The 8,320-nt window shown below is 49.0% G+C and overlaps 1 pseudogene across 1 annotated transcript; it reads right to left on the bottom strand.

The window, feature by feature from the left end:
* Nucleotides 1-6,392: 6,392 nt before the first annotated feature.
* LOC307115756 (dolichol phosphate-mannose biosynthesis regulatory protein-like) lies at nucleotides 6,393-6,631 on the bottom strand (annotated as a pseudogene). Its single transcript has one exon. The product of its transcript is annotated as a dolichol phosphate-mannose biosynthesis regulatory protein-like (transcript).
* Between the last annotated feature and the right edge of the window lie 1,689 nt (nucleotides 6,632-8,320).

The following is an 8,320-nucleotide window of genomic DNA, read 5'->3' as shown; positions in this document are numbered from 1 at the left end:
CATTCATTGTAGGGAGGAAGAACAGCTTATTCCGATGTGTGCGTGCCAGGCCTGGGTCACGTGTCTACACCCCTAAAACAAGTAGCGTGTACCACACCTGACCGCAAGGACCACGAGTGGGGGCAGATGACTTCCCAAAAGAAAAAGTGTTGCCTCCAGAAGAAAGGGAATGAGTGTGGCAAGCTGCACCACAGAACTCATCAGCAAATTACTAAGTCTTCCCAGGTGGGAGGGGCACTGTGGGCAGAAGGAATGGCAGGCCTGTGGGCAGAAGGAAAGGCAAGGAACGTTTCCGTTTAGGGCCGGCTACCTACTGAGTTCTGACTCATCACCTAGGGCAAAAGTTCTCAATGAGTGAGATACCATGCCTGGTATGACTATCTTGAGCTTGAGGCAACTCTGAACACACCTAGATTTTGACACCTCCAAATTAATGTATAGGAAAATGAACGCACCACAATAATTTGTCTATCAGTAGTAATGGTGGCTCCAAGAAGCCGACAGATAAGATAAACATTGTGTTAGGTGCAATGACCAGGTTTACGACTGTAACCACATTCCTTTCTCAAGCCAGTTGGTACATGGGAGCGTGATAACCCAGATGCCACTGAGTACCCGGTCCTTTTGAGGGGTAACCAGGGATGGTTCGCTCACATCCTGCAGGAAGTGCAATGCCCTCCAGGAGATATTGGCCAATTGTCGTGTTATCAGAGAAATATGTGGGTTGCCTTTCTCCTTTGCTAGTGAGAGTGGGGTTCTTTGGGTACCGCTGAGATAAGCATTTCTGGAGATGTGGTAGAAAGCTTTATTTTCATGGAATTACATCCTTGGGTTTTCAAAGTCCCATTTTCCTCAATCCAGTCCTGGAAGATGTGCATCTGGGGACTCAGTCGAGTTTTAACAAAGCCAGTGTCCAGAGCTTCCATCCCGCGGTGGAGTAGGGTCCGGGAGAGCATTAGGCTAGTTGTAGTCCATCAGTCCCTTGTGTGGGGCCCACATCGCTGTGGGCCACGTGGGCAAATGCAGGGGAGCCAAGAGAGTGCGCCCCTGCCACAGGAGTCTCTGGAGTCCCGAAAACACAAAAGCACAAGAGCACCAAGAGAGCCACCTCCTTTGTCCAGGAGATTAGCTATCTCAAATCTCCCCACCCTTGCAGTGGCCACACCTACTCTGGCTAATGGCCTGCTCCCAGGTGTGACCGACAGATAAGCACCCTCCCTGTCACCCAGACTTTACTGGGCATGCTTCTACCCTCCCGGTTCCAGTCCCTTCCCCCAGCTCTCTGCGGGCGGCGGGGAATAGACCTGGGGAGTCTACACTGCAGCTTCCAGGCAAAGCTGCGGAAATGGCATGCCTATATGATTCGGCCTTCCCTTTGCTGCTTTCCTGTTAATTAATAACTGGGTTAAATCACAACGGTATCAGTAGGAAGCCGATTTTGGCTCTGGACAAGGGCATCCACCCAACTCTACATGCATTCATTCAACCAACATTTACTTAATGTGCCAGGCTCTCTTGGTTAGCCTTGATACCTGGGATACTGCAGGAACAGAAAAAGACCCAGCCCTGACTGGTTTGGCTCAGTGGGTAGAGCGTCGGCCTGCGGACTCAAGGGTCCCAGGTTCGATTCCGGTCAAAGGCATGTACCTTGGTTTCGGGAACATCACCAGTAGAGGGTGTGCAGGTGGCAGCTGATTGATGTTTCTCTCTCATCGATGTTTCTAACTCTCTATCCCTCTCCCTTCCTTTCTGTAAAAAATCAGTAAAATATATTAAAAAAAAGAAAAAGACCCAAATCCTTGCTTTTATGGAGCTTACATTCTAGAGGGGCAGAGAGGACAATACATAAAACTAATATATAAAATATATAATGGATTAAAAGGAGATAAGTGCAAAAAATAAATTTAAAAAGAGGTAAATGTTAGAAAAGTACGTAAAGCAGCGCGCTCTTCCTCCCAGGACTACATTAGGCGTTTCCCCTTCTCCCTGCCCCAGACTTGTCACCTCCTGAGCCCATTTCTTCTACTGCTCACTTCTTCCACCTCTGTGACTTCCTGAATGAACTTTCTCTTATTAAAAAAACAAACAAAAAGAGCCCTGCCCGGTGTGGCTCAGTGGTAGAGCATCAGCCTGTGTGTCAAAGGTCAAGGGTTCAATTCTCCAGTCAAGGGCATGTACCTGGGTTGCAGGTTCCTTCCCTGGCCCTGGTTGGGGCACATGCAGGAGTCAACCAATCTCTCTCTCTCTCACACCCATCTCCTTCTCTCTCTCTCTCTCTCCCTCCCTCCCTTCCACTCCCTCTAAAAAAAAATTAAAAATCCATGAAAAAATATCCTTGGGTGAGGATTAATAATAATAATAAAAAAGAAACAAAGCAGAGAAGGGGGAGAGAGAGAGGTGGGTCTGCAGTTTGAAGTTTCAAATGGACTGTGAGGGAAGGCCTCCCTTGTTAGAGAAAGAGGAAGGTCAGAGAGGAGGGAGCAGGGGAGGAGAGGGGGAGAGAAGGCAGGTGGATTTGCATCTCACCTCCTTCAGATGTTCTTGATTTTCTCAGCTCCTTGAGGATGGAGTCATGAAAGTTGGCACCTGCTCCTGGATTCCTTCCCATAAAAGCATCTGTGTGAGCAGCTCTCCTAAAGGATGGGGGCAAGGAGGGGGGTTTACTTTGCAGCAAAGCAGACAACTCAGTCTCAACAGTCCTACAGCATGTCGCTGCTGGGAATATCTCACTGACCTTTCCTGGCAGGTCCGACCTCCTGCCTCGATTCCCAGCACACTCTCCTCCCCGAGACCCTCCTTGGCATCCTCTCACGGTTCTCCCCGGAGCGGAGCGTTCCCCCAGTGTCTGCCTCCAGATCCTCTCTTTGCACATTGTAAGACTGGTCCTTGCCCCGAACGATTTGGCTCAGTGGATAGAGCGTCGGCCTGCGGACTCAAGGGTCCTGGGTTCAATGCCGGTCAAGGGCATGTGCCTTGGTTGCGGGCACATCCTTGTTGGGGAGTGTGCAGGAGGCAGCTGATGGATGTTTCTCTCATCGATGTTTCTGACTCTCTGTCCCTCTCCCTTCCTCTCTGTAAAAAATCAATAAAATATATTAAAAAAATAAAATAAGCCCTAACCAGTTTGGCTCAGTGGATAGAGCGTCGGCCTGCGGACTGAAGGGTCCCAGGTTCAATTCTGGTCAAGGGCATGTACCTTGGTTGCGGGCATATCCCCAGTGGGGGGTGTGCAGGAGGCAGCTGATCTATGTTTCTCTCTCATCGATGTTTCTAGATCTCTATCCCTCTCCCTTCCTCTCTGTAAAAAATCAATAAAATATATATATATTTAAAAATAATAAAATAAAATAAAATAAAAAGACTGGTCCTTGTCTCTGCAAAACTAAGGGCTACCCACTAAAGGTGGGGCATCTCCCTTTTCACAGCCCAGGAGCTCCGGCAGAGACTTGGAAATTTCTCTGTCTCCTTTCTCTCTTTCTCCATTTCCAGACAAGAATGAGAACAGGGCAGATGTGTCGTTTTCCACAAGTACACACTGCCTACACACACTCACCCACCTTGTCTCTCTCCTCACACACACTTTGGAAGGTAATACTGTCAGTTTTCTTTCTAAATAACAATTTTTGTCATCTTAATACCAAAAAATCTGTTTGCCTTTTTTTTTTTTTTAAATGAAAAGTGGGTATGAGTAGCCTAATTCCCAAGGGTTCCATTTATGTAGTACCCAGAAGTTGTGTAGGACACACCCTGAACCGCTGAATGAGGAAGCGCTGGTCCTTGTAGGGGATACAGAGCAGGCAGGCAGGCAGGTCATTGACCTCCCTGCTCCCCCTCATTGCTAAAATACAGGTAAGGAATGTGCACCTTTCATTAGGGTAGGGAGTAAAGAACTTTGGTGTGTTTTTCTGTCGAACAGGGCAGCCTTCCCTTTTTCACCCTCTTTCATCTTTGCTTCTACTTTAGGTAACTTTCCCATCCTCACCCCCAACACCAGGAGCCCTTCCTAAGGAGGAAAATCACATTCTTTGATTTTTTTAGAGGGGGAGGGAGAGGGAGGGGGAGAGGGAGAGGAAAATATCATTTGTTGCTCTATTTACTTATGCATTCATTGGTTGATTCTTGTATGTGTTCTTTTTTTTTAATATTTTATTGATTTTTTACAGAGAGGAAGGGAGAGGGATAGAGAGTTAGAAACATCAATGAGAGAGAAACATCGATCAGCTGTCTCCTGCACACCCCCTACTGGGGATGTAGCCGCAACCAAGGTACGTGCCCTTGACCGGAATTGAACCTGGGACCTTTCAGTCCCCAGACCAATGCTCATCCACTGAGCCAAACCGGTCAGGGCAATTCTTGTATGTGTTCTGACCCAACCAGGGATCGAACCTGCATCCTTGGAGTTTCAGGACAACACTCTAACCTGAGCTACCTGGCCAGGGAATGACAGGTGCATTGTAGGGCAGGTCTCAGGTTTATCTGGGAAGTTGGGTGGGGTGGGGCAAAAGGCACCATTATAGATGCAAATCCTGATGTATGAAGGGGAGAGGAGGAGGAAGAAAAGAGAAAGGAGGGTGGGCTTGCCTTCTTCTTGTCCCAAGGCCACTTCTTTTTTTTTTTTTTTAAATATATTTTATTGATTTTTTACAGAGAGGAAGAGAGAGGGATAGAGAGTTAGAAACATCGATGTGAGAGAAACATCGATCAGCTGCCTCCTGCACACCCCCCACTGGGGATGTGCCCGCAACCAACGCACATGCCCTTGACCGGAATCGAACCCGGGACCCTTGAGTCCGCAGACCGACGCTCTATCCACTGAGCCAAACTGGTTTCGGCCCAAGGCCACTTCTGTTCCTACTTTGTTGTCCACTGAATTAGTAGATTCTCTGTGCTCCAAGGAGGAGCACACTGGAGTGGCTGCCTGGGCCTGAGCCTTCCCTGCTTGCCAATCTCCTCGCTTATTTTCCAGCTCTGTTATGATTTGTTCTCTCTCTCCCTTCCAGGTGTGGGAGGTCTGGTCAGTCAGGATGGGTCCAGAACAGCTACAGCTCCACCCCCAGAGGTGTCCTTCCTTCCTTCCTTCCTTCCTTCCTTCCTTCCTTCCTTCCTTCCTTCCTTCCTTCCTTCTTCTTTCTCTATGTCTGTCTCTCTTTCCTTCTTTTTCTCCTTTTAAAGTATTCCCTCCCCCGTTATGCCCATATGCCTTAAGGATGTGCTTAAAGCCATGGCTTCAGAACCCCACCGGCAGTCTCTGGTAAGGTCCTGCCTCAGAGCTGGGCCATCCTGGGGAAATGGGGGGTAGGGGCTTCTTTCCCCGAGGGCAGAATTCACACTGGAGTGGCGTCTGCCGCTGGTTTGTGGTAACATGCTGTGACTAAGCCAAGGTCACCGTGATGAGTCATCCACAGCAGGGAAGGTGCCCTTGCTCCCTTCTTCCCAGAGCAGGCCCAGGGGTGTGTGAGATAGGTCTGGAAGAGGTGTGTTACTCATGTAGGACCATAACCCAGGGCTGACTGACTATTTATTTTTCACACCATCAATATTTATTTTTTATTTTTTTATTTTATTTTATTTTTAAATAGATTTTATTGATTTTTACAGAGAGGAAGGGAGAGGGATAGAGAGTTAGAAACATCAATGAGAGAGAAACATCGATCAGCTGCCTCCTGCACGCGCCCCACTGGGGATGTGCCCGCAACCAAGGCACATGCCCCTGACTGGAATCGAACCCAGGACCCTTCAGTCCGCAGGCCAACGCTTTATCCACTGAGCCAAACCTGTTAGGGCACCATCAATATTTATTGTTCAGCTTCCCTCAATAGGCCAGTGCTAGGGCTGAAGGGCTGGGCCTAAATGAGAAGTAGGTCTGGGGACCCTGTGTGACCATCATGATGTGCCCTGGGGCCTGTCAGTCATCCCCCTAAGCTTTCCAGGTCTGCAAGTCCTGTGGGGGTCCCAGGCTGTCAGATTTGGGAAAGCTGCCTTCGTGGAGGAAAAGGACATGTGGGGGGAGGTCACATGATGTCTCAGAACCTGCCAATTCCAACATCAGCCTGTGACAGGAGGGAAACCGAGGCAAGAGGGTAGAACTCAGAGGAAAAAGTGACGGGGGTCTGAAGGTGAGATAGGGAGGACCAGCATCTTTCAGGCCTGAGCCAGAAGGGGGAGAGAAGGAGACTTCCATGTACTTCCTCCTGGCACTAGAAGAGTGGGCAGGGGAGGTGTGGGAGGTCTGGTCAGTCAGGGTGAGTCCTGAACAGCTCCCCCTCCCCGGGTGTCTGCAGGGCACATGCTTGAAGGGGCTGCAGTGCCTGGACAGGTCCTGTACCCCCACCCATGGTATGCCCTGGAGGGGAGGTGGAGAAGAGTTAGGCAGACTCATCCCCACTGGGCCCTCACTGGGCTGTTTTGGTCACCTTCTGGTCATTCAGCATCACATAGGTGATGAACACCCCCACAATCCGGAGGAGCAGGAGGCCAGCAGCGAGTGGGATGGCAATGGCATAGGCTCAGGTCAGGAAATACTTGTGGATGACATGGTGGCTGCTGATGAATGGTAAGGGAATCGCCCAGGCAGTGTAGTAGGTGAAGAGGCTCAGGCTAACCCCACCACCTGGTCTGTCCCCGTGGCCATTTCCCTGTGCTCCCCACCAGGGCACCAAGCTCCTAACTGATTTAAAAGAAAAATGTCTATTTCTGGCACTCTCCCTCCAGGGAGCATGCCCATGCCATTCCCTTCTCCATTTTCTTCCCCCACAGGCACATGTCTCCTAAACTCCAAGGGACTTCACAAGACTTGCAACCAGGGGAGCAATGGGCAGAGCAGCTTGTCCCAGGCTAACCCCTGAACCTGTCTCCAAGGCCCCCTTTTCTCTGACTTCTCAGCCAAAGCAGCCAGCCTGGGCGCTCCTGTTGCTTCTTCTATGCCCGTCCTTGTTTTACTGTCCTAAGTGTGTTTTTGCTGTGGTCAATAAATTCTTGCTTGCTTTTCTAAAACAAATACATACATAAATAAAGTCTATTTCTGCCATCTTCTCCCTGTCACCTCCACCATTCCTATCTCAGATGCCTGAGAATATAGCAGTGACCACAGCTCTCTTTTCCTTCCAGGATTTGAATGTCACCTCCCCACTCAGCAGCTTTGTGTCTTTGGACAAGTTACTTAAGCTCTCTGAGCTTCATCTGCTAATGGGGATAGTTGTAAAATACCAATCCATAAAGTTGTTGAGAGGACTATTAAATAAGATGATCCACATAAAGGCAGCATTATTCCTGGAAGACAGTCTTCCCTGAGTAAACGTTAGCCGTCATTATGAAACATTTATGGGGAGCCTCCTACACAAGAAGCTTGGCCTTTGAGGAGCTCTAGTATGGGACACAGACCTATAAATGAAAGATGACAGTACATTGGATAAGGACTGCAATGGGGAGAGAATATAAACATAGTGCTGTCCATGCAGAGAGGGTGTGATGTGGTGGTCAGGAAAGGGAGGCATTTGAGTGGAGATCCCAAAAGGAGTGGAAGGGCGTTCCAGAAAAAAGAAACACAAGTTTTGTGTAGAAGCAGTTAAGATGAGACTGTGGTCCAGTTTAATGCTGTGAACTGAACTGGGAGTTTTAACACCTGGAGACTGTTAAAAGTTTTACACAGGGTAGCCACAGTTTCGGCGTTGTAGTTCAGAAACAGCACACTGACAGATGTGTGCAATGCAATTAGGGGTAGCAAGACAATCGAGCACCACTGAGCAATCTGTTCCGGGAATACAGACATAGATGTGGAATACAGAGATAGAGATGATCATGAAGGTAGGGAGAGGGGAGGTGACCGATGGCTACAATTAGGGCTTAGAAGAATCTGGGCAGATGACTTACTTGAGAGCCTCAATACAGAGAACTCCATATTTCTACCTGGCTTTGCACCCCCTTTGTCTTGAATACCCTTCCCGCCTTGCCATTCTACATTCATTCAGCACATGCCACCTCAGCTGGGAAGCCATCTTGCATCCCTTTACAGACTGAATTAGGGGGCCCTGTTCTATGAGAACCCCTGTCTGTTCCCTGTTTATTAGTATTTGTCATTCCTTTGGACGGTTTCCTGGTTCCTCCCACTAGTCTGGGAATTCGGTGACGGAAGGGCTCACCTTTGCACCCGCAGGGCAAATGTGTCAATAACTGTTTGCTGAATGAATCAATGAAAACAAGAGCTGTAGGTGGCCCGGGGAGGGAGGAGCTGGAGGAACCGTCAGAGAAAGACCGTCTCAGGTAGCTTAGGCCTTCAAGCCATATCGTCTTTCCTATTCCAATTTTGTCTCGGAGTTGCTGC

Source organism: Cnephaeus nilssonii (genome assembly GCF_951640355.1).
Source record: "Cnephaeus nilssonii genome assembly, chromosome: 19".
Classification (NCBI taxonomy): Eukaryota; Metazoa; Chordata; class Mammalia; order Chiroptera; family Vespertilionidae; genus Cnephaeus; species Cnephaeus nilssonii.
Note: the sequence above shows the minus strand (reverse complement) of the source record. Positions and strands in the feature narration are given on the sequence as shown.